Source organism: Pelodiscus sinensis, chromosome 1 (genome assembly GCF_052426305.1).
Source record: "Pelodiscus sinensis isolate ZL-2025 chromosome 1, ASM5242630v1, whole genome shotgun sequence".
Classification (NCBI taxonomy): Eukaryota; Metazoa; Chordata; order Testudines; family Trionychidae; genus Pelodiscus; species Pelodiscus sinensis.
Window position 1 is genome coordinate 228,125,757 of NC_143052.1, and position 26,775 is coordinate 228,152,531.

General features: G+C 45.2%; 1 long non-coding RNA gene across 1 annotated transcript in view; it reads left to right on the forward strand.

Moving 5' to 3' along the window:
• LOC142827028 (uncharacterized) overlaps positions 1 to 20,743 on the forward strand; it is a 39,796-nt gene extending 19,053 nt beyond the window's left edge. The window contains exon 3 of the long non-coding RNA XR_012901391.2: positions 20,505 to 20,743. This is a non-coding gene — a long non-coding RNA (uncharacterized LOC142827028). The remainder of the gene's footprint in view (positions 1 to 20,504) is intronic.
• The last annotated feature ends 6,032 nt before the right edge of the window (positions 20,744 to 26,775 follow it).

Sequence of the window (26,775 nt, forward strand, 5' to 3'; positions counted from 1 at the left end):
CCTTGCTGCCTTTGATACAGGGTGTGTGTGTAGTTGACAGGATTAATTGATAAGCCCAACCTTATCGGTTAATCATGTAGCTAACTCCACATTGACATCCCTAGAGAGAAGTCTAATGAGGAGAAAGATGACCCCTAGCCCCCACCTTAAAGACTGAGGCATCTCAACCAAACAGGAAGCTGGAAATCAAGCATTCCAACCACTAGGCCGTGCTGCCCGCCAAATGTCCTGTTACAGTTATCAGCCTTTACAAACACGTGCTGTGTCTTTGGTTGAAGCCTAAGGAGAGTAGTAGACCTCAAGAGGTCAAAGGCAGAAGGCAGCCCTGAGAGAAAGGGGTTTGCTGGGCACTGCCCAACTGTAAGAGAATGCTATGCTTGAGCATTCAGAATGTATGGTGTGATCACTGCAAATGCACTTAAAACCTTCCCTCCTCTCTGGTGTGTGGGAACAACAGAAACTATAATTACACAATCAGCTGCTATTTCTAAAGGGGCACAGTATATCATACGTTTTTTTCCTAGCATCATCTTCTCCACTGCGCACCACGCTGTATGCCAGAGTCTCTCCAATTTATGTAGGTCCAAGATATTGTAGAATTTTCCCCTTAATTATTGAGATCCAGATTTAAGTCTCTGCACTAAATCACCTATAGAAGTCTCAGAAAGATGGGCAACTGAAAGCTCCTCTCCCAGTCCAAGGGGAGAAGCCACTAAGCCCAAGGCTCAACTAAATTTGGGGGACAGCAGATGATCAACAAGAATGAGAATGAGAGTTCCAGGACCACACACAGGGATTTTGAGGGGCCATCAAACATAAACTCTGGACAGTGCTTACTGGTCTTCAAAAGTGTCTAAGAATCCAGTGCATGTGGCCCAGAGGAACTGTGCCTAGACGGCATGATTGAAGGGAGGTGCAGAAATAGGCCTCCCAGTTACACAGTGCCTCCCTGTCCAATATCCTCATCTTGGTTTTATATATTGTCTAGCACATGGAGGAGATTAACAAGGCAGTCCCATGACTTTGCGGGGTGACAATCCAGGTGCGCTTTCAAAATTCCAGCCTGGCCCTGACATCCTGAAAATGTAAATTGAATCATTCCACGAAATGTTTTGATGTTGATGAATTTGCATTTTCTGATTTAAAAAAAAAAGCATTTTGACTAACATTTCCCAACCTGCTCTACTTTCAGCATTGCAGCATAGACTTCTGCCACTGGAACAATTCCATTAGCTGGCAGCTAGTATCCTTCAGCTTGCAGACTGCTTTCCTTCAGGCTGAGCAATCACGAGAGGGGTATGAAACCTTAGCATGAGTTATGCTGTAGTCAAAAGTTCACAACTGTGGAAGTGTTTTGATGCTTTATCAGTGCTGTAATTTTGGCTACATAACCAAATGTTTAAGGGCATAACAACTAATTAAATTGCTGTGTCTCCACAAGATTGGCAGAGCCAGCAAAGGGCAGGAGAGACTTGGGTAATAGAAAAGCCATACCATTGATTAAGCCCAGTTGGACAGCTTTCCTACCATGACTACTAAGCTTTCTTTTGAGGACAGCATAGATAATCATCTTAGAAGATTATTACAAGCAAGGAGACTGAGGATAAGGATTACAGATAGCTGCACTGGACTGCTGATGTTTTGAAAAGGAATGTGGTTCCACGTCTACTGGTAGTGAGGCTTAAACTCTAAGCTCCTGTTAAGAGTTATGAAGGAACTCTAGAAAATAAAATTAAGGTTGCTTTCATTCTCAGAGAGCACCATCACATTTCTTAGACCAGTGCCAGAATAACACTTGTTATGAAAAGGTGCTACTTTGTTAAATCCAAGGAGTTGTCGATGCATTTAGATTAATAAATCTGTCTTTCCACATATCACTTGCTGGAGACAAATATTACAACACAAAAATATTTACAGAAACAAACAATTCATGCAGAATAGGAGAGGTTTTTTTTAACTGATATAAATCTAAAGCAGGTTTAAGTAGAAAATGTGATTACATATAAAAAACCCAACAAAGCTGCCCATGAAAAATGAGGACTGATACTAATTTACCATGTAATTCATAGTGGATAAGGATAGATATGTTACTAGTATCAAAGTGACTAGGCTCATGAGAGTATGCAATGCTAATATGGAAGTAATTATGCAACTGAGCATACTAAATACAAAAGTGATGTTATTAGAAGCCTGAGCAGATGTAAACTGAATGGGGTGCATATGGAAATAACAGGGTGCTGAGCCTTTTTGCCAGACTCCTGGTTGCTTATTAAACATTGCACTGTCTGTCTGAAGGATTATGCAATATTGATATGCAGTAATTTCTTTTTCCTTGTGTTTTATCTTTCTCTTCTAAGCACTTCAAAATAGGGATGTAATTGTATAGACAATTAAATAATTAACCAATAAGCAAAAGCTTATAGATTAATGCTATAGACTACATGCATCCCCCCCCCCCCCCCCCCCCCCCCGCCAGTAAATTTTTTAGCAGGCTGGCCAGCAGCCCAGTTCAGTCCTGGCTCACACTAAGTCCGGGATCTACCCCCGCTGTGGCTCTGCATTTAAAGTGTATTAGGAGCCAGGAGGGCAGGCAGCCCTGTTCAGTTACAGTTCCTGCTGGGTCCAGAAGCTCAGACTCATTTCTCCCAATCCCCCAGACAGGGGCAACTGCCACCCTGCAGTGCTGCCTCTTTTTCAGAGGCAGCAGCACAGGACGACAGCACAGTCCATGTTTTAGCCGGTTTTAAACTGGCTTCCCTCATGGACCAGATCCTGCCTGGCAACCTGTGCTGCTACATCTCATACATACACATCCTTTGTTCTCCTGTTACTTATCTTCTATATCGGGGTGGGGAACCTCAGGCCCAAGGGCTGGATGCAGCCCCTGGCTTGTCTGGATCTGGCCCCCAAGGCTCAGGGCTCTCCCCAGCATTAGGAAGTTTGGGCTGGCACTCAAGCCCCCTTGTTCCTTTGCTGCCCCATCGCAGGGCTAGCACACACAAAATCTACTAGCCTGGGTCCCCCTAGACCAGTGGTCCCCAATGTGGTGCCCGCAGGTGCCATGGCACCCGCCAGGCATTTATGTGCGCCTGTCGAGTGATCAGGGTCAGCCCAAGCCATTCTTGCGCTCCGGGCCCCGGGCGTGCGGCGCATGTGTGGGGCCAGCCCTGGGTGTGTGGCACATGTGTGGCCCTGCCCCGGGGCGCTCTGCAGCCCCAAAAGGTTGGGGACCACTGCCCTAGACTCTGGTGTGTGATGGGAATGTGGGGAGTGTCTGTCTCCTCAGTCAGGGGCCATGTCAGAGAAGGGTGCAGGGTTTTGTTTTTATTTTTGCTTCGCACTTGTGTGCAACCCCTGACTGATTTTTCTTTGGGTCAGTGGACCCCAACCCCCCAAAAATGTCACCACATACCCAGATAGACATGGCTAGTTATTTACAAATAGGTGACAGATGGAAATGGGGAGACGAATCCTGGAAAGGTGGTTCAATGTGCAAATTAAGGCTATATCCATACATGAGCTTTGTTGTGCCATACCCTTTCTTCTACCCAATTCCCTCATTCAAGTCCCTGAAACACATGTGAAGGATGTCACCTGGTGAGAAAGCTAGTGTGCCTGAGGATCGTATGTACATGCCTCTGTTGTGAATGACCGTGCACCCATGCTTCCATACAGTGTGAATGGGTGCAAGGGACATATACCAGGGCCTGAGTTTCAGTAGTCCTCCAGGCCTATTCCTGCAAGGCACTGAAGCATCTTTTTGACATTGAAACTCCCATGCCAAAGCAGTATGCTAATTAAAATTTAAAATATAAATGTTTCAAAACTGATTTGCAGCTACTTGTTAATTTACAGGCATACCTGCTGAACTGAGAAGATCCAATATACTCTTGGCATTCTTGACATTCTAGTATCTCCCCCAACAAAGTTAATTTCACATTTTAAATGAAAAAAAAATCCATGTTTTGGAGTGTCAACAATATATGTTAATTTAGGCTAAAAGCCTATTGATCAGAGAGATTAAACTTAATCGGACAGGGGACTGCAGACAGGGGAGTTGAGCAGAGGGAGTGACTGATGGTGATGAAGACCCGTAGCGCTTGTGCCAGTACTTCTCCTGTCTCCTCCACCTGTGCCTGTATCCAGACAGAGAACCTGAGCATGGATGCCTCTACCCAGGTCCTGGTGTGGTCTTGCTGTATTTGTGGCTTGCAATTCCCACTGAGTGATCTCCAGGCTGGGGGAGACAACCGTTGTGAAAGGTGCCTGCTGGTGGAATCTCTCAGGCAGCAGGTGGGAGAGCTACAGGAGGAGGTGGCCAGGCTGAGGAGCATTCGAAGCCATGAGGAATTCCTGGACAGTATTCCTGTGGAGTCCACGGAGGTCACTGTCCTAGGATGTGGGACTGTTGACCAGCCACTTATGGAGGAGGCAGTGGTGCAGGGTGAGCACTGGCAGCTGGTTACTTCCGGCAGCAGGCAGTGTTCCACCCCTGCTCCTAACCCTCCCACTGTGTTGTTACATAACCGTTACACTTTACTTTCAGCAGGAGACAAGGAGTCACCCCCCACAGTGGAGGAGACCAGGCCTTGCACCACCAAGGTTGAGCAGTCTCCTGCCACCACTGCGAGGAGGAAACGTAGAGTAGTGGTGGTTGGAGACTCTCTTCTTAGGGGAACGGAGGCACCCATCTGTCGCCCTGACAGCTCATCTCGAGAGGTATGCTGTCTGCCAGGGGCCCGTATCCGAGATGTTAGGGAGGCATTGTCGAGGATTATCCGGCCCTCTGACTACTACCCCATGCTACTCATCCACGTGGGCACAAATGATACTGCCAGGTGTCACACTGAGCGGATCAAGTGTGACTACAGGGCTTTGGGAGTACGGGTGAAGGAGTTTGGAGCGCAGGTGGTATTCTCTTCTATCCTTCCTCTCAAAGGTAGGGGCCCGGGCAGAGAGAGGTGCATCCTGGAGGTGAATGCCTGGCTGCGACGATGGTGTCGCCAGGAGGGATTCGGCTTCCTTGATCATGGGGTGCTCTTCCAGGAAGGACTGCTTGGCGGAGATGGAGTTCACCTTTCCAGGAGCGGGAAGGCCTTGTTTGGACACAGACTGGCTAACCTTGTGAGGAGGGCTTTAAACTAGGTTTGTCGGGGGCAGGTGAGCAAAGCCCACAGGTAAGTGCTGAATGTGCGGGACTGGGAGATGGGTTGGAAATGGGGGGGACTACGGCCTATAATGGCAAGGAGAAAGGAGGGTCAGGGCACAACAGGGAGGCAAGATCAAATCAGTATCTTAGATGCCTATATACAAATGCGAGAAGTATGGGTAATAAGCAGGAAGAACTGGAATTGCTAACCAATAAATACAACTATGATATCATTGGTATTACAGAAACCTGGTGGGATGGGACGCATGATTGGAATATTGGTATGGAAGGGTACGGCTTGCTCAGGAAGGACAGACAGGGAAAAAAGAGAGGAGGGGTTGCCTTGTATATTAAAAATGTACACACTTGGACTGAAGTGGAGATGAACATAGGAGATAGCTGTGTAGAGAGTCTCTGGGTTAAGATAAAAGGGGTAAAAAATGAGGGTGATATCATGCTAGGAGTCTACTACAGGCCACCTAGCCAGGTGGAAGAGGTGGATGAGGCCTTTTTTAAACAATTAACAAAACTATCCAAAGCCCAAGATTTGGTGGTGATGGGGGACTTCAACTATCCAGACATATGTTGGGAAACTAACACAGCGAGGCACAGGCTATCCAATAAGTTTCTGGACTGCATTGGAGACAACTTTCTGTTTCAGAAGGTTGAAAGAGCTACCAGAGGAGAAGCTGTTCTGGATTTGGTTTTAACAAATAGGGAGGAACTAGTTGAGAACTTGAAAGTGGAAGACAGTATAGGGGACAGTGATCACGAAATAATAGAGTTCATGATCTTAAGGAAAGGTAGAAGGGACACCAGCACTACTGAGGTTATGGATTTCAGGAAGGCAGATTTTGATAAGCTCAGAGAACTTGTAGGTAAGGTCCCATGGGAAGCAAGACTGAAAGGAAAAACAACTGAGGAGAGTTGGAAGTATTTCAAAGGGACGTTGTTAAGGGCCCAAAAGCAAACAATTCCGCTGTGTAGGAAAGATAGAAAATATGGCAAAAGACCAGCTTGGCTTAACAAGGAGATCTTGCATGATCTCAAAATAAAAAAGGAGTCATATAAAAAATGGAAACTAGGACAACTAACAAAGGATGAATATAGGCAAGCAACACGGGAATGCAGGGGCAAGATTAGAAAGGCAAAGGCACAAAATGAGATCAAACTAGCTACAGGCATAAAGGGAAACAAGAAGACTTTTTATAAATACATTAAAAGCAAGAGGAAGACCAAGGACAGGGTAGGCCCACTGCTTAGCGAGGAGGGAGAAGCAGTAACAGGGAACTTGGAAATGGCGGAGATGCTCAATGACTTCTTTGTTTCGGTCTTCACCGAGAAGTCTGGAGGTGTGCCTAACGTAGTGAATACAAGCAGAGCGAGGGTAAGTTTAGAAGACAGGATACACAAAGAACAAGTTAAAAATCACTTAGGAAAGTTAGATGTCAGCAAGTCACCAGGTCCTGATGAAATGCATCCCAGGATACTCAAGGAGCTGATAGAGGAGGTATCTGAGACTTTAGCTATGATCTTTGAAAAATCATGGCAGACAGGGGAGATTCCAGAAGACTGGAAAAGGGCAAATATTGTGCCCATCTATAAAAAGGGGAATAAGAACAACCCAGGAAATTATAGACCGGTCAGTTTAACGTCTGTCCCAGGGAAGATAATGGAGCAGGTAATTAAGGAAATCGTATGCAAACACTTGGAAAGTAATAAAGTGATAGGGAATAGCCAGCATGGGTTTGTGAAGAACAAGTCATGCCAAACTAATCTGATAGCTTTCTTTGACAAGATAACGAGCCTTGTGGATAAGGGAGAAGCGGTGGATGTCATATACCTAGACTTTAGTAAGGCATTTGATACGGTCTCGCATGATATTCTTATTGATAAACTAGGCAAATATAACTTAGATAGGGCCACGATAAGGTGGGTGCATAATTGGCTGGATAACCGTAGTCAGAGAGTTGTTGTTAACGGTTCTAAATCCTGCTGGAAAGGGATAACAAGTGGAGTTCCTCAAGGGTCTGTTTTGGGACCCGTACTATTCAATATCTTCATCAATGATGTAGATATTGGGATAGAGAGTACTCTTATTAAGTTTGCAGATGATACCAAACTGGGTGGGGTTGCGACTTCTTTGGAGGATAGGGACATAATTCAAAATGACCTTAGCAAGTTAGAGAAATGGTCAGAGGTAAACAGGATGAGGTTTAATAAAGAGAAATGCAAAGTGCTCCACTTAGGAAGGAACAATCAGTTCCATACATACAAGATGGGAAGCGACTGTCTAGGAAGGAGCATGGCGGAAAGGGATCTAGGGGTCATAGTGGACCACAAGTTGAATATGAGTCAACAGTGTGATGCTGTTGCAAAAAAAGCAAATATGATTCTAGGTTGTATCAACAGGTGTGTTGTAAGCAAAACTCGTGAAATCATTCTGCCGCTCTATTCTGCACTAGTTAGGCCTCAGCTGGAGTACTGTGTCCAGTTCTGGGCGCCACATTTCAAGAAAGATGTGGAGAAATTGGAAAGGGTACAGAGAAGAGTGACAAGAATGATTAAAGGTCTAGAGAACATGACCTATTAAGCCAGGCTTCATGAACTGGGCTTGTTTAGTTTGGAAAAAAGAAGATTAAGGGGGGACATGATAGCGGTTTTCAAATATCTAAAAGGGTGTCACAAGGAGGAAGGCGAAAATTTGTTCCTCTTGGTTTCGGAGGACAGGACAAGGAGTAATGGGCTTAAAGTGCAGCAGGGGAGGTTTAGATTGGACATTAGGAAAAAATTCCTAACTGTCAGGGTGTTCAAATATTGGAATAAATTGCCAAGGGAGGTGGTGGAATCTCCCTCTCTGGAGATATTTAAGAACAGGTTAGATAGACATCTGTCAGGGATGGTGTAGACGGAGCTTGATCCTGCCTTGAGGGCGGGAGGCTGGACTCGATGACCTCTCGAGGTCCCTTCCAGTCCTATTATTCTATGATTCTATGATTCTATGAATGTACAGGAGTATGTGTTTTAAAGCTTCTACATATGGCAAAGGATAATAGATTAAAGAAATATATTTGATTATATGAACATGAAGTCATTTATCAAGACTATTTTAATTCAATAGGAAATCACAGAAAGAGTACCAGATTTTAATCAGACTGCTCCTGAAAGTCAGTCTTGCCTGTTTAGGGCTGTGTCCAGACTCAGGGTTTTTTTTTAAAAAAGTAGCCTTTTTTCGAAAAAACTTCCCCTGCGTCCAGACTCAAGCCGCGTTCTTTCAAAATTAATTAGAAAGAACGCGGCTTTTCTTTTGATGGCGGTAAACCTCATTTCACGAGGAAGAACGCCTTCTTTCGAAAGTTCCTCTTTCGAAAGAAGGCGTTCTTCAATGTAAATAGGGCTTCTTCAAAAGAGAGCATCCAGACTCACTGGATGCTTTCTTTCGAAAAAGCAAGCCGCTTTTTCGAAATTTCTCCGTGCAGTCTAGACACTCTCTTTCGAAAGAGGCTCTTTCGAAAGATGCTTTCGAAAGAGCCTCTTTTGAAAGAAGCCTGCAGTCTAGACATAGCCAAAGTGATCAGATATTTAGTCAGTGATTTTTTTAAAGAAATCTGTAAGATTTCACATAGAATAGTTTATCTGTTTCTACCAAAACATTTTCAGTGAATGTAAAAATTATTCAAGTTTTAAAATTGTGGGTACATGATTTCCAGAACATGATTTAGTTTCCATATGGATCCAAGGACATGTGGTTAAAGAGCTAAAGACACCACATCACCAACAAATGTGCCATGATATATAACTGATTCTGAACAAAGAACGGTTACTTATCCCATAGTAGCTGTTTTTATTCAAGATGTTATAGTCAATGTGGATCCCACTGTCAGTGCCTTATGCACATGAGTGTGTCATCTTTTGAAAAACAGTATCCTTGGGACCATTTTCCCTGTTTCCTCATACTTCTTTGTGAGGGCATAAAAGGGAAACTGCAATATTTATCAGAGGGGTAGCCGTGTTAGTCTGAATCTGCAAAAGCGACGAGAGACTTATAGACTAACTGAAGTGTAGGAGCATAAGCACATCTGACGAAGTGGGTCTTTGCCCACGAAAGCTTATGCTCCTACACTTCAGTTAGTCTATAAGGTGCCACAGGACTCCTCGTCGCTTTTGCAATATTTATAGAGAACACAGGAGACGTTTAGCATGAGATGTCAGACATACACAGTCTATACTAGTCAAGCTTTAGATCATTTGTTAGTGGCCTGAAGAGACTGGGACTTTTCCGCTGGGAGGGAGGTTTTCACTGACTGAAAGTTGGCTATTGTCCCTCAGAACTCTTATTGTCCCTCGGAACTAGACTGCTGGCACTGAACATTAAAAAGGCTGTAGAGCAGTTTTTAAACTAAGAGATGGGGAAAAGCCGATTGGTGCAGAGATGCACATAAATCGGAGGGAGACTTCTCTTAGAGGAGAATCCATTGATAGAGATTCTCTAAGCTGTAGTCAGAAAGAGAGGAGGTTAGAAGACAAACCGTGGGCCAGAGTAGACAAACAACCGCATATAAAGGAATCCAATGCACCAGAGAAGGGCAGACAAATAAACAGTGGCAAATTTTTAAAGTGCTTCTACACAAATGCTAGAAGTCTGACTAATAAGAAGGGTGAACTAGAGTACCTCGTATTAAATGAGGAGATTGACATAATAGGCATCACTGAAACCTGGTGGAATGAGGAAAATCTGTGGGACGCAATCATACCGGGATATAAAATATATCGGAAGGAGAGAGCAGGCTGTATGGGTGGTGGAGTGGCACTATATGTGAAAGATAATGCAGAATCAAATGAAATAAAAATTTTAAATGAATCAACATGTTCAATAGAATCGCTATGGATAGTAATTCCATGCTCCAATAATAAGAATTTATCAGTAGAGATATATTATCTACCACCTGACCAGGACAGCGATACTGACATTGAAATGCTAAGGGAGATTAGAGAGGCTACCAAAATAAAGAACTATATAATAATGGGGGATTATAATTATCCCCAGATTGAATGGGTACATGTCACCTCAGGAAGAGAAGCAGAGAGAAAATTTCTCAATGGCTTAAATCACTGCTTCTTGGAGCAGCTGGTACAGGAACCCACAAGGGGAGAGGCAATTTTTGATTTAGTCCTGAGTGGAGTGCAGGATCAGATCCAGGAGATAACTGTTGCAGGACCGCTTGGGAATAGTGACCATAATATAATAACATTTAACATTCCTGTGGTGGGAAGAACACCTCAGTAGTGCAGCAGTCTGGCATTTAATTTCAAAAAGGGGAATTATGCAAAAATGAGGAGGTTAGTTAAACAGAAATTAAAAGGCACAGTGGCTAGAGCCAAATCCCTGAAAGCTGCATGGAAACTTTTTAAAGACACCATAATAGAGGCCCAACTTAAATGTATACCCAAATTAAAAAACATAGTAAAAGACCTGAAAAAGAGTCATCATAGCTTAAGCACCATATAAGCAGTGAGGGACAAAAAGGCATCTTTCAAGAAATAGAAAGTAACATAAACACTGTCAAATCAAGTGTAAAAATTTATTAATTTAAGCAAAAAAAATTGTTGTAGGAATAGCTTGCCAAAAACTCAAAAAGAAATAGCAAAATGTTTGTTAAGTACATTATAAGCAGGAAGCCTGCTAAAAACCCCATGGTCCCCTAGACGATCGAGATGTAAAAGGAGCAATCAAAGAAGATAAAGCCATTGCGGAGAAACTAAATGATTTCTTTGCTTCAGTCTTCACAGCTTAGGACGTTAGGGAGATTCCCAAATATGCACCGTCCTTTGTGGGTGATGAATCTGAGGAGCTGTCCTGGATTGAAGTGTCAGTAGAGGAGGTTTTGAAACAAAAAGAAAAACTTAACATTAACAAATCACCGGGACCGGATGGCATTCATCCAAGGGCTCTGAAAGAACTCAAATGGGAAATTGCGGAACTATTATCTGTTGCGTATAACCTATCCTTTAAATCGGCTTCCGTACCTTATGACTGGAAGGTAGCTAATGTGACACCAATATTTTAAAAGGACTCTAGAGGCGATACTGGCAATTACAGACCTGTAAGTCTAACTTCGGTGCCGGGCAAATTAGTTGAAACAATAGTAAAGAATAAAATTGTCAGGCACATAGCAGAACATAATTTGTTGGACAAAAGTCAACATGGTTTCTGTAAAGGGAAATCCTGTCTTACTAAGCTGTTCTTTGAAGGGGTTAACAAACATGTGCACAAGGGGGATCCAGTAGATATAGTATACTTGGATTTTCAGAAAGCCTTTGACAAGGTGTCAGCTGACGGTCAGGGCTCCCTATATCTGTCCCTTAAGACTGGCTGAAGTTCTTTGAAATTGTGCTTGGTTCTGTTACAGCAACTGAAGGAGTCAGGTTAAAGCTTAAACAGTTACAGGTTTATTGAGGAAGCTTATAAATCATATGGTTGCAATGGCTATTGTTCTATTTCTTAACTACTAGCAAAATATAGATCTTAAAAATGGTTACAAAGAAGATAAAGATAGAAAAATAGAAATAATGGTACCAAGTAACAGCTTACTCTTTCTATGTGTACACTTAAGACAGAGGACCACATCCAGGTATAATTTTTACCCCCTTCAGTGCCTCTCGACTCCAGCATGTCATGCCAGGGCCGGTCCCTCAATTCCTAGGAAAGATGAAAATACGAGGTGGGCGTCCCCATAGAACCTCGGGAGGTCAAATACCTAACCTGACCAGCAGGTAGAGGGTAGAATGACACTCAAAGTGAGTGTGTGCTGGACCTATCTTATATACCAATGGGGTCACGTATTTCTCTTTCTTATCTGTCATGCCAAATGGGGCTGGTCTGTCTTTTGTGTGACCAGTTCTTACAAGGGAGTTGTGAACTTAATTTACACTTGTAAGAGAGATAACTAAATTGGAATTACTGAGGATTCTTTTTTCAGTGGGAAATTCCTCTCCCAGGGACTGTGTGTGTGTTCAAATCAACATAGGTGCCAGCCGGGGGCAGTTCTCGCAGCCTCGAGACCAGCTTGTTGACTTAATCGCTCTCTCTCCACATATTTGTTTTAGCTCCTCAGGATCATATGAGCCAGCATAGATTATGCTGATATTATTGGTCCTTCTCTGTCCTGTATGCTTCAGGAACCTCAGAGAGGCAAATAAGATGGATGTTATGGGGGTTAGTCTGTCTGGCTACATTCCACCCCCTGATACGACACACCACGTCCCGGGAATGCAAGATGGTGGCTTGCCAGTACCTCTTGCCCACCTTGGAGGAATCTAAAAGTACCCAATGGCCTGATTAGAGGGTTTAGGATCTAGGAATTGACTAGGGACCTTTCCTGGTGCTGTGTATCGAATGTGCACACAAGAGATAGCTACATTAACTAGGCATTGCACAATACATAGGGTTATGCAGAAAAGGAGTACAACAATCAAAACAATTAAAACAGTGGTCGTAATAGAGTGTAGGAAAGGAGTTAAGGAAAGTTTTAGCTGTTGGGCTAACCAAGTTAGCCATGAGTTATTTACATTCTTAGTTACAGCATGTCTTATCCCACACCATCCGTTGCCACTTCCCTTGCCTCCCCCCAAAGTTATTTTGAGGACTGCGGTAGTCGCTGTCATCGAACCATACCGGTCCCCATCTGAAGATGTCACTCTTGTTTCACCAGTCATTTGGGCTGAGAGGGACAAACTCAATTCCCAGTCCAGTGGAGGAGTCAAGTGAGGTGTTCTGGTACAGCGGTAGCAGTTGGGATGAGGAAGAAGACCATGGCGAGTTGGAGTGCCATGTCTCATTTCAATAGTTTGTAACTAACAACAGTGGTTGCAAGCGCTACAACAGCAAGCGGTATATATATATATACAAAAGTTCATGGTGGTTTCCTGGATCCACACCAGCATTGGGAGGGATCCATCCCACTGGATCACTGTTCAGGGATATTGCCTCAGTTTGCTGTGATAAAACATAAGGTTCGCCGGTCTTGGATACAATCCAAGCCTCAGTAATGGTTATTGGTGTTAGCCCAGCGTCTGCAGTGGTCCAGACTCCTTTTCCCGTGTAGGAGTGCAGTATGTGGGTTTGTGTCCCCAAACTGGGGTATTGGGACAAGGGCTATTAAGTGGTTTAGTCCCATGACTGTAAACAACCCTGTTGCCACTGGGGTTGAGTAAGCAAAACCAATTCCTGAAACAATTTCCACTCCAGTTAAAAAATACTTCCACCCTTGCTTACTGGTGGGTAGTGTACTAATATAATCTACTTGCCAGGTTGCCCATAGTGCTTTTCCATCTCTTAGTCTGGCAAACCATTGCCCTTCTGCTATACGTTTCCTGAGTTCAGCACATAGGGTGCAAGCTTGTACCAGATCTTTGGCTTGTTTGTGGATGATAGGCCACCCCCTGGCATGTGCCTGCCGCACCAGCTCATCATTTCCTGTGTGTCCCAAGGTTTCATGTAGCCAAATGTACAGGCGTTCCCAATCCAGCTGGGCAGCAAAAATTTGTACTGCTGCATCTGCTAGGTTATTTAGCTGTGCAGTCAGGGTGTTATTCTTTTGGTGAGCTGTCACATGACCTATGCTTAAGGCATGTGGGGTTGCATGCTGGTATATCCATTTCCAATATTCCAATCTCCAAACAGGCTTTCCTATTTCCCAGTTATTATTCTTCCAATTAGTTATCCACTGGGTGGCTCCAGCCCATACAGCATAGGAGTTAGTGTAGATGGTACTGGCCTCTGCCTCACAAGCTAATTGATTGCTGCCAGCTCTGCAAGCTGAGCTGTTCCTTCTATGTTTGTGGTCAGGGATGCAGTGGATGTGTCTGCTGAAACAGCAACAGCCTTCCCTGTCCACTTTCATTTGAAATAGCCAGGCAGCCTGTATTCACATATAATGTTGAATTTAAAAGCAAGCCAAAAGTGCTATCAGCTCAGCCTTGAAAGAAAAAAACAGTTAAGTTTCAAAGCTTGAATTTCTAAACTAATAATTTGGTCTCTAGAAAGTTAAATGTCCTTAAGAGTTGAATGTCCAACAGAAGCACTAACTAATTTGTGCCTTGTCTGTTTGCAATTTTAAGCAAGAGGACATTATCCAAAATAAAATAAAACTAGTTCATTTGAAACCTACAAAATAGTGTTACAATATATAGAGCTAATTCCTTTATGCAGTTAACCAATTAAGTTTCAGTAGAATCCCTAATTTTCCTTTGCAGATTTAACAAAAGTGTCCATAGACAAAATGTTTACATTTGATTGTTTCTTTGCATAGATGGTTTGCACAGTGCTTAAGGAAGAGAAGAGGCTGCAAAGAACGAGGTGTCATTTTTAAAACAAGATTTCCCTCACCTATTACAACCATCACTTAATTCCTTCCACACTCCCATGGAGTCCACCTTTTATCTTCACATTCCCTCAAATCACTTGCTTTGTCCTTTCAAAGAAAATGTCTCTAATTCCTAGTAACTTTCCAATGTCTGCTCTACTTTCCTTATTCCTTCAACTATGCCCATAGGGCTCCAAACTTTTTGCCTTCTCCTTCTTATGGTCCATCCTAATTCCTGCTAAATGACTTTTCCCAATGAGACAGATTTGTCTACTATTAATTTGGTAAGGAGGGTGAGCTTGTTCACTAAACCTCATACCTCCTGGTCCTTTTCTTAAGCATATTCCTGAGGGAAGAAAAATAAATACATCTGAGAGTTGCTTTAACTCTCAGCACCCATCCTTAAGGGAATCTAGCTCTGTCTGGGTACTGAGGGGCATGCATTTCTACCTCTCTACGTCTGCAGCAGAGGCTTTTACATTTTGCAGTTTCATGTTTGAATTCTTATATCAGTCAATTTTGAAGAACACCTCTTTACAGGTTTTCCACAGAAGACAAAAGCTGCAGCTGTTTCCCTCTCCATTGGGTTTACATATCCACAGGTAGTTAGCCAATTTGTCTTCTAGGTCTGAAATGGTATGGACAAGCAGTTAACACTTGATCAGACCAAGGGCTATGCCCAAATCTTTGCAAGATTTTGTTCAAAAAGGGGTAACATCTTTTACAAATGCCAATTTCTCAGTCTTCTCTCTGCCTTCTTAAAAGACTGCTTACATTTAAACTTTTCAAGTATATCCAACCTCTTACTGGGACTAAAACAGCAATACCAATACAGGCAGTCCCCGGGTTACGTACAAGATAGGGAATGTAGGTTTGTTCTTAAGTTGAATCTGTATGTAAGTCGGAACTGGCATCAGCCGCTGCTGAAACTGATCAGTTTCAACAGCCGCTGAATCTGGACACCAGTTCCACTTACATACAGATTCAAGGTAAGAACACCAGGCGTCCCCAAGTCAGCTGCTGCTGAAACTGATCAGCAGCTGATTCCAGGAAGCCCAGGGCAGAGCAACTCTGCCTCGGGCTTCCTGTAGTCAGCCGCTGGTCAGTTTCAGCAGCAGCTGACTTTGGGATGCCTGGGGCAGAGCAGCTCGGGTGCTGCTGGCTTGGTTCAGTAGAGCGGCCGCTCCTCGGAGCTACTGGACCAACCCAGCAGCACCCCAGCTGCTCCGCCCCAGGCATCCTGATTCAGCCACTGCTGAAACTGATCAGCAGCTGAATCAGGACGCCTGGGGCAGAGCAGCTGGGGTGCTGCCGGGTTGGTCCAGTAGCGCCAAGGAGCGGTGCTGCGGGACCAACCGGCAGTGCCCCACCTGCTCTACCACAGGCCCCCGGCTTTGCTCCACGTCTCCCTGGTCTGCTGGGGGGGCACTAGCTGCATCCCGCCCCCCCCAGCAGACCAGGGAGACGTGGAGCAAAGCCGCGGAGGACCCGGGCCGAACCGTGGCGCTTCCAGATCAGCGCCGCGGTCCGGCCCGGGTCCTCCGCGGCTTTGCTCAGCGTCTCCCTCGTCTGCAGACCAGGGAGACGCTGAACAAAGCGGCGGAGCACCCGGGGCCGGACCCGCGCCGCTTCCAGCTGATCTGGAAGCGGCCGCGGGTCAGGCCCCGGGTGCTCCGCCGCTTTGTTCAGCATCTCCCTGGTCTGCAAACCAGGGAGACGCTGAACAGAGCGGCAGAGCACCCGGCAGGACCCGCGCCGCTTCCAGCTGATCTGGAAGCGGCCGCAGGTCCGGCCACCGGTGCTCCGCCGCTTTGTTCAGCATCTCCCTGGTCTGCTGGCTCCGCCAGCAGACCAGGGAGACGGGGAGCAGCTTTTCTCGCCCCGGAGAAGGCGGGCTGCGGGACCAGGCGTCCCGCTGCTCTAGTTCTCCAGGGTGAGAAATCCCCGTTCGTAACTGCGGATCCGACATAAGTCAGATCCGCGTAACTCGGGGACTGCCTGTACGTCCTTTTTCTTTCTTTCTGGAGGGCTACAATTTGAACTTTCTGATCTCAGGTAGTTTGCTAATCAAACTTAGCTATTACCTGCAAAGCTTCTTTGTGCTGCCAGCTAGGGCATTTACATCACAAAGGAAATCACAACCTGTTGTGGCTCTTGGAGCTTTCACAGCATTTTAGTTTGTTTGCAGTTTTTACTCATTCTATAGTGTACATGGCATGTTACAGGAAAATGTGCAATCTTTGTTTACAACACTACTTAGCCACATTAAACTTTGCATAGAATGTAACTCTTTCTTTATGCTTACAGTTTTCCTGTACCTTCATTAAACAACTTGGACTAAAATGGTCTTACTGAAAATAAAACAAACCAATTTGTTTTAAACCTACAAACAAACAAGATTACTGGACCTTAAAACTTCATATTATTTACACTATATATATATATATATATCTACACACAGATACATATACATTCTCTCTGAACCTTTCTTACACTATTTCTACATAGCTGTACAACAATTACATTCCCTTTTTATTCAATGGGGTAGTTCAGTTCCAATAGAACCCCCTCCCTTTAGAGTTCTTTTAGCAGTCTCTCTAATCAACTGTTCAGATTTGAATCAAATTTGCCTGGATTATTTACAGACATTCCTTTGGAAAAAGGGCCCTTTTTTCCTTCAGAATGGCTGCAAAGAAACCACAATTTTCTAGCTACACCATTTTAGCATTTGCACAACTGCATTTGCTCTCCATTCTCTGCAGAGTTTAAATTCTCTGTGTTTTTCTTTCTTAAAACACTTTCTTATCTCTAAAATAAAAACTGGCCTTGTTTCAGATATTACTCTTGTAAGTATGTTTTAAGGGTTTAGATTTCCAGTACTTACTGCCTTTTTCTCAGTTCTACCACAAGGCTTTCAATCCTATCTGTTACCTGCCTGCTTGTCTGGGCCTGATCCTGTTTTCCATTTCTGCCTGCTTGTCTGGGCCTGATCCTGTTTCCTTGCTAAATGGAAAGTGGCTCCTTTCCACAGACTCAGGCTTTGTCCCATTCTTTAGCTTGCAGGCAGTTCTATACTTACAGAACTGCACCCACAACTCCTCAGGATTTCCCCAATCCTTTTCTAACATTTCTCTATCCCATTTTGGGTTGCCCCAACCTTCCTGGGCAAACCCTTTCTCTATACCACTAAAATCCATGTCTATCATGACAGGCTTCATGTTGCTGTATGTGAACCAGTAGCACAATCCTGCCGACTACGCCAATTCTGTCAGCCGACGGTCAGGGCTCCCTATATCTGTCCCTTAAGACCGGCTGAAGTTCTTTTAAATTGTGCTTGGTTCTGTTACAGCAACTGAAGGAGTCAGGTTAAAGCTTAAACAGTTACAGGTTTATTGAGGAAGCTTATAAATCATATGGTTACAATGGCTATTGTTCTATTTCTTAACTACTAGCAAAATATAGATCTTAAAAATGGTTACAAAGAAGATAAAGATAGAAAAATAGAAATAATGGTACCAAGTAACAGCTTACTCTTTCTATGTGTACACTTAAGACAGAGGACCACATCCAGGTACAATTTTTACCCCCTTCTGTGCCTCTCGACTCCAGCATGTCAGGCCAGGGCCGGTCCCTCAATTCCTAGGAAAGACGAAAATACGAGGTGGGCGTCCCCATAGAACCTCGGGAGGTCAAACACCTAGCTTGACCAGCAGGTAGAGGGTAGAATGACACTCAAAGTGAGTGTGTGCTGGACCTATCTTATATACCCATGGGGTCACGTATTTGTCTTTCTTGTCTGTCCTGCCAAATGGGGCTGGTCTGTCTTTTGTGAGACCAGTTCTTACAAGGGAGTTGTGAACTTAATTTACACTTGTAAGAGAGATAACTAAATTGGAATTACTGGGGATTCTTTTCTCAGTGGGAAATTCCTCTCCCAGGGACTGTGTGTGTGTTCGAATCAACATAGGTGCCAGCCGGGGGCAGTTCTCGCAGCCTCGAGACCAGCTTGTTGACTTAATCACTCTCTCTCCACATATTTGTTTTCAGCTCCTCAGGATCATATGAGCCAGCATAGACTATGCTGATATTATTTCTCCTTCTCTGTCCTGTATGCTTCAGGAACCTCAGAGAGGCAAATAAGATGGATGTTATGGGGGTTAGTCTGTCCGTCTACACAAGTTCCCTCACCAAAGGCCCTTGTGTAAATTACATTGTCATGGGATAAGAGGGAAGGTCCTTTCGTGGATTGAGAACTGGTTAAAAGACAGGAAACAAAGGATAGGAATAAATGGTAAATTTTCAGATTGGAAAGGGGTAACTAGTGGTGTCCCCCAAGGGTCAGTCCTGGGACCAATCCTTTTTAACTTATTCATAATTGATCTGGAGAAATGGGTAAGCAGTGAGGTAGTAAAGTTTGCAGATGATACAAAACTGTTTAGGATAGTCAAGACAGAAGCAGACTGTGAGGAACTCCAAAAAGATCTCATCAAACTGAGTGATTGGGCAACAAAATGGCAAATGAAATTTAATGTGGATACATGTAAAGTAATGCACATCGGGAAAAATAACCCCAACTATACGTACAGTATGATGGGGGCTAATTTGGCTATGACAAATCAGGAAAGAGATCTTGGAGTAATCGTGGACAGTTCTCTGAAAACTTCCACACAGTGTGCAGCAGCGGTCAAAAAGGCAAATAAGATGCTAGGAATTATTAGGAAAGGGATAGAAAATAAGACCCAGAATATCTTACTGCCTCTGTATAAAACTATGGTACACCCACATCTTGAATACTGCATACAGATGTGGTCTCCTCACCTCAAAAAAGATATTTTGGCCTTGGAAAGAGTTCCGAAAAGGGCAACTAAAATGATTAGGGGTTTGGAACGGGTCCCATATGAGGAGAGATTAAAGCGACTAGGACTTTTCAGTTTAGAAAAGAGGAGACTGAGAGGGGATATGATAAAGGTCTATAAAATCATGAGTGGTGTGGAGAGGGTGAATAAAGAAAAGTTATTTATTAGTTCTCATAATAGAAGAACTAGAGGACACCAAATGAAATTAATGGGTAGCAGGTTTAAAACTAATAAAAGAAAGTTCTTCTTCACACAGCGTTTAGTCAACCTGTGGAACTCCTTGCCAGAGGAGGCTGTGAAGGCTAGGACTATAACAGAGTTTAAAGAGAAGCTAGATAATTTCATGGAGGTTAGGTCCATAAAAGGCTATTAGCCAGGGGATAGAAATGGTGTCCCTGGCCTCTGTTTGTCAGAGGCTGGAGAAGGATGGCAGGAGACAAATTGCTTGATCATTTTCTTTGGTCCACCCTCTCTGGGGCACCTGGTGCTGCCCACTGTCAGCAGACAGGCTACTGGGCTAGATGGACCTTTGGTCTGACCCAGTATGGCCATTCTTATCTTCTTATGTAAAATGATGGGAGCAGCAGGGTAACATCTTGAATCTGAGAAGGTTTATGTCATTTGCTAAGTTTATTCAGGTTGATAATAAGATTAAGAAAATCAGGGAATAGAAGCATCTTTCCCCGTATTCAACTGGCATGTCCTCAGTGGTTTCTAGACGCAGGGTCAACAAAATTGTTCACGTGCTCCACAGCTGGGATCTAAAATGTCGGCAGTCAGTTTAATCGAAGGAATCCTCCCTGATGAAGGGGAAGCCTACCAGGATGTTCCCAGGGTCAGTCCACCATTGTAGCAATGTAAGGATCATTGAGGAGATGGTAACGAACTTCTCCCAGTGGTCCTTGGAGTGGAAATAGGTCATCATCAGGCATTGCTGCAGAGGTCACATCTGGAGTTCGGTATAGCATACTATGTACATTCATGCTACTGTGTGACCCAGGAAATGAGGAAACTTCCTGATGTCCTGAATCTCTCCAGTGGCAGGAACGTTCTGGTGCAGGTTGAGTCAAGCACTTCTCTGATGAACTCTATCCTCTGTTCCGGAGCTAATGTGGATTTTTTGTTGTTCATCAGCAGGCCAAGGTAACAGCACATACCCAGCAACATCGCAACATCTCTTTGGAGCTGCCTTTAATGAGCCAGTCGTCGAGGTACTGATAGAGCTGGCTGGATACCCCGACATTTGAGATAAGCAGGCACTACTGACATGCATGTGGAAAATACCTGTGATGCTGTTACTAGACCAAAAAGGAGGACTGCAAACTAATAATGGTTGGGACTTACTGTAAACTGGCAACGTAAAAGTATGCATCTTTCAGATCCAGATCAGTGTATCAGACTCCTGGCAAGGGTGCCATTTCGGGCGTCTGGGGGGGCAGCAACCATGTTCTGCAGAATGCAACTGGCTTTTCATCCCTTCCCCGGATGCTTAGGGAGTGAAGGGAAAGTGCTTGCATTCTGTGCATGCCTCTCCCACAGAATGCAAACACTTTCCCCTTACTCCTGTCCTGCCCCTCCACCACTCCTGAAAGCAGCTGGCATGCACAGCAATGGCTCCATGGTATCATGTGCTGACCCTCATCTACAGACACTGAGCCCACAGCTTCCACTGGCCACAGTTCCCCGTTATTGATCAAGGGGAGCTGCAGGAGAGGTGTTCTGCAGAAGCATTCCAGCCACTCCCAGGGACAGCAATTACCAGTGGGATAATTACTCCAGCCATGACAAGTTAGGCTCCCTCCATCTCCTTCTCTCTGTGGCTATGTCTAGACTGCAAGCCTCTTTCGAAAGAGGCTCATTCGAAAGATACTTTCAAAAGAGCCTCTTTCAAAAGAGAGCGTCTAGACTGCACGCAGAACTTTCGAAAGAGCAAGCCGCTTTTTCGAAAGAAAGCACCCAGTGAGTCTGGATGCTCTCTTTTGAAGAAGCCCTATTTACATTGAAGAACGCCTTCTTTCGAAAGAAGCACTTTCGAAAGAAGGCGTTCTTCCTCGTGAAATGAGGTTTACTGCCGTCGAAAGAAAAGCCGCGTTCTTTCGATTTAATTTCGAAAGAACGCGGCTGCAGTCTAGACGCAGGTGAAGTTTTTTCAGAAAAAGGCTACTTTTCCCGAAAAAACCCCTGAGTCTGGACACAGCCTGTGTGGGGATATGGTACAAAAGTGGGGACACCCTGACATCAGCACCCTCCTCTTTTCCCCCTCACACTCTGCACAGCAAATGGAAGGCTCCCAGGGGGGCAGCTCCAAGGCAGAGCGTAGGAGCAGCATGAGAGTGGGTGGAGGGGCAACTGAAGTACCAGCACTTGATAGCTTCCTGGCCAAACCTGTCAGGATCACCTGTCAGAGGCTCCAAGATCTACCAGTAGATCTCAATCTACTGGTTGGTGACCAGTGCCTTAAGAGTAGGGACTCGGCAAGGATGGCTTCAAGGCCATCTATACCCAGAATATGCAGCTGTGAAGGGTACCTGAGAATTTGGGGCTCCACCAGGTATTAATATCCACCCGCAACCCCGTTCTGGGGCTCTGCTTCCTTCTGAGAGGATCTAGTTAACTTAAAAGTGAAAAAAAGCTTCCAGAGCTGTTAGCAGAACATTGAACCCATGAAAAAGCCCTTCAAGTGATAATGAAGCCATTTAGCAGAGATTTGCCAACTCCAGGAATAGCTAGTCAGTTTCTATATTTACTGTGTTGGTCTACAGGACCTTAATTTAAAATTTGCTTTACAAATATTTAATTAGTATGATGCTTCAGATTATAAAATTACATCTCTAAAAAAAACCCTCACCATTCCTTCTTGGCTGCCATTGGGCATAGGGGCATCAGTTTAATAGTACCACATAGGGACGCATAAATCATAAGGACATCCCTGTGGGGGTTTCCCATGACCCTGAGACTGTTGTGGCTGGAACCGCTTGAAGGCAGGGCTGGGAACACAGGGTGTGTCTAAACTACATGGCTCCATTGATGGAGCCATGTAGATTAGGCTGATCGGCGAAGGGAAATGAAACCGCGATTTAAATAATCGCGGCTTCATTTAAATTTAAATGGTTGCCGTGCTGAGCCGACGAACAGCTGATCAGCTGTTTGTCGGCTCAGTGCGCTAGTCTGGACGCTCTCGCGCCGACCTGAAAGCCCTTTATCGACCTTCCCGTTATGTCTCGTAGGATGAGGATTATTTAAATCGCGGCTTCATTTCCCTTTGCTGAACAAACAAATCTACATGGCTCCGTCGATGGAGCTATGTAGTTTAGATGTACCCATAGAGTTTTCAAGGTCATGCAGAAGTCTTTGAGGCCACGGAGCTTATTAGCCTGTTGTTCTGCAAACAGGATCTTCCAAAAGGGGAGCTCTTGCATTCACTGCTAAACCTCCGAGAGACCAGATGAGCAGCCAAGAAGCACAGCCACCAAGGCCATGGTTCATGGTTTCGTGCCCACAACATCCAATGCTGCCTAGAGTCACACTGTCTGCAGCTGAGCCCTCGTCCATGTTTGCTTTGAAGTCCTTCCTTGTGCCTCAGGAAGGGAGTTCTCAAAATTTGGCCATGGCCTGTCACATTAAAATCACCGCACATGAGGAGGGCCTGATGGTTGGCCACCCTCAACTGTAGGCTAGAGGACAACTTTACAGGTGAAGAAGTCTAGCCTCTTTGACTCTTATTCTTAGGGGTAAACCCTGGGTAAGCTTGTCTTTTCCTGTGCCTCAGTCACTAGGGAATTGGGAATGAGGTGGGTGCAGAACCAGAAACCAGTCAATGGGAATATGGAGCTGGTGCTTAGCTCGTGCACAGAGCTCCAAGTCCCCCCGCTCCCTCCACCCTCAGAGCCAAGGCTGCTGCCTTATATTTCCCTGCTGGTCCCAGCACAGAGTTGCCCTGACTGCAGCAGCTCCATGCTGAGGTTGATGGGGAGGAACCACTCTCTCCTAGCTGTGACAGCTTTGTGAGAGTTCACATTCCCTGCTGCAGCTCCAAAAGCCCCTGTGCAAGGCTTAATAACCAGTGTGCAGGGCTTATAGGACATCGAAAGAACTTGGTTGCCTACTCACTAATCTCAAGAGATGCATCCTCCTTACAGGACTCTGTGACTTAAAAATATTTTCCACATAATTTACATTTCCTTTTTAAAAGATAGCCTGGACCTTATGGTTAAAGTGCTTTGAAATGTGAACCAAAGGTAAACTGAATTAACAGACAGATCACTTCAGACAATGGGGCAGTGCCTTTGCTTCTATGCATGTCTTTGGCCAAGCATTAATAGAAGAAATTGACTAGAATATCGTTATCTCCCAGCAGTGCAAGTCAGAAGTCTGGCAGTTAATCTGAAGAGAACCACAACATTTACTTTACTAGTTGGGAAGCAAAAAGCTAACCACAGTTGGGCATATAGTTTTAGCCAATTTATTTTTCCTTTCAACAAAAAAGGCAGATTTGGGTTGACAAATATTTTAGTAATCTATTTTGCTGAATTATTTCAGATGAAACAAACTGAACTTTTGAAATGTCAAAATTAATTTTTTTTTTTAAGTAGACTCCTAGGCAAATGTAAGTATCGCTCACAAAACCAGTGGTAGTAATAAAGAATGTTAGATAGCGTATAATTAAATAGTCGTGTAACTGCATCTAATTTTGGCAGTTACATGATTATGCGATAGCTCCCCACAGGAGGGGCCACTAGCTAGTGTGCGCCTGGCCCCACTTGCAGGGAGCCCCTTGGTAGATCTCATTGCTGCCTCTCTGAGGAGGTAAGTAGTGGGGGTAGCAGGCGGGAGCCGGTTTGCAAGGGAAGCCAGTTAAAGAACTGTCTTAAACAGCTCCCCATGCATATCGGCTCCCTCCTGCCCCCCTTCACCCTCTGCGCTGCTGCCTCTGATAGAGGTGCAGCAGCACGAGGGGTAGGGGATGGAGAGGCTTCAGGTGGCTTTGTGGGATCCAGTGCTTGTGGGGAGCCAGCTAAAAAGCCAGCTCCTCAGAGGCACTGGTTCCTGCCCTCCCCTTGCTGCCTCTGATACAGAGGCAGTAAGTGGGGGCGGGCAGGAGGAGAAGATTGCGTGTAGTCGACAGGATTAACCGATAAACTCAGGCTCTTTGGCTAATCATGTTGTTGTCTATATATTGACATCCCTACTGGTGCAGATTGAACCTCCGAAATCCGGCATTCTCTGGTCCTGCAACGGATCACATATGTTGATAGATCAGAGAGCCCCAGCACGCACGAGTGGAAACCCGATCTCTGGGGAGCGCCAGCTAGGCAGGGCAGCAACAGGACCTGTGAGCCCTGTCCCTGGCAGGATCCCTGATCGGGCAGGGGAGAAATGAGGTCAGAGAGGCTGGGGAGCTAGCAGTGGGACTGGCGAACGGCGAGAGAGAGGCAGCTGGCAGGCCCCATCCCCAGGGAGCCCCAGCCAGTAGGGAAGCAGCAGGACAGGCAAGCCCCACCCCAGAAAGGGATCCCTGGTTGGGCAGGGAAGAAGAAGGGCCACAAAGGCTGGGGAGCCCCAACAGGCCAGAGCCCAAGTCCAAGCCCTGCAGGATGGAGCTCAGAGGCAGTGGGGCCAGAGTAGAGTCAACAGCAGCGAGAGGAAGTGTCCCCTTGGAGGCCAGTGGCAGGGATGGGTCAGGTGCCCAGGGTGCTGGACAAGGGAGGGCCAACCAGTAGTGCTGCAGCACTGCCCCTCTTAATTTTAGCCCCCACACCTGCAATATGGATGATTCAGGTTCAACCTCCTGCTTAGAAGCAGGGACTTTAAACCAGAACTCTCCCGATTTCTGCACCCTCACCTCCCTACCGACAAAGAGTGGAGTACCTTAGTCAGCTGGCTATAGAAGATTCTGGGAAGGTTTTCTTTCATCTTCTATTGAAGCTGTTCCACTCGGTATACAGAAATATTTTCTTGCATAGGAATTGGAACTCAGGTTTTCCCATCCCGAGTGACCTAGCCACCTGATTCTATAATCACACTCTTCCTCTGCTCCAGTCACTACTGAAGTCTTTATGCAAGGTGACATGTCTGCAACAGGAGAGATCAAAAGACTCACCCTAAAACAGGCAACAGCCCAGAGGTCAAGGTGCTCACTTGTAAGACGGAGACTTGGGCTCAAGTCCCAACTTCAGAGCAGAGATTCCAACCTGGGTTTCTCTCCTGTCACCCTTGCTGAGTGCCCTATTCACTGGGCTAGAGGTTATATGGGGGGCACCACAGATACCAGTTTTTAACTTAACGTTACCATTGCCCTTGGTCTGAAAAAAAAAATTCAAAAATGCCCCAAAACAAAATATTTTATTCGACTTAACTGATTTTATTTTTCTGATCCACCCTTCATTTTTTTAAATCCATTTCAATTGAGCCTGGACTTTTTTTTTTAAATTTTAATTTTCAGAACTCCCAGAGAATGAAAGATAAAATAAATTATTTTCCCAACTCAAAAACCATGGCACAGGAGCTATTCAGAGGAAAGGAAGTCTAAAAAAGCCTAGGGATGGGATACAGTAGCCATATGGCTATGAAAATGCAGAAAGTGTGTATGTGTGTAGGGGGGAGATGCTTCTTTTTCAGTGGCTAGAACTGAGAAGGTGATGAAAAGTTTTCACAAGACCCAGGTTAATATGAAAATCTAAGGCCCTTCCACAGCAATATCACCTTGGGAGAAACTCAATCAGCTGGGGAAATAACTGGACTGTACACTTTTGTACTGTCTCTAGGAAGTGGCCTTATATGAATTGTGACACAAAATGAACACATTATAAAACTAGTGATCTCATTCAATACAGATGAGAATTACAGGGATATCTAAAAAGATGTTTCAATTCCATTACTGCAGCATTTCCCAAACTGTGGTCCGTGGCCCGGTACCGGTCCATGGAAACAATAATTCCGAGCCTCAGAAAAATTTTTGCAAGAGAGCCTGCCTTGCTACCCTCAACCTCCAAGATGCAAACTGCGCTGATGTTACCTCCCTCCTGGGACCACATAGTGCAGGCCTCCTGCGGGGTCAGGGGGCAGTTCTGCAGCAGCGTGCAAGGTCCCGGAAGTGCGCAGGCTGCTCTCCCCATTGCCCCAACAGCAGACACGGTACCTAAAATGCCAGTCCATCGCACACTGGGGACTTTTTCCCTTGCTGCCTTCCTGCATGCAGGGGAGTGGGTGGGGATCTGGGACTGCACCGGCTCCGGCTGCTCGGGTGGCGCATGCTGCCGTGGGGAGCAGAGGAGCAAGATGAGCGCTGCCCAAGCGGTTGAGGCTGGCGCGGTCCAGGACTCCCCCTCCCCCCGCGCAGGAAAGCATCAGGCATGCAACGGACCAGCATGTCAGGTACCACGTTGCTGTATGGGGGCCGGGGGAG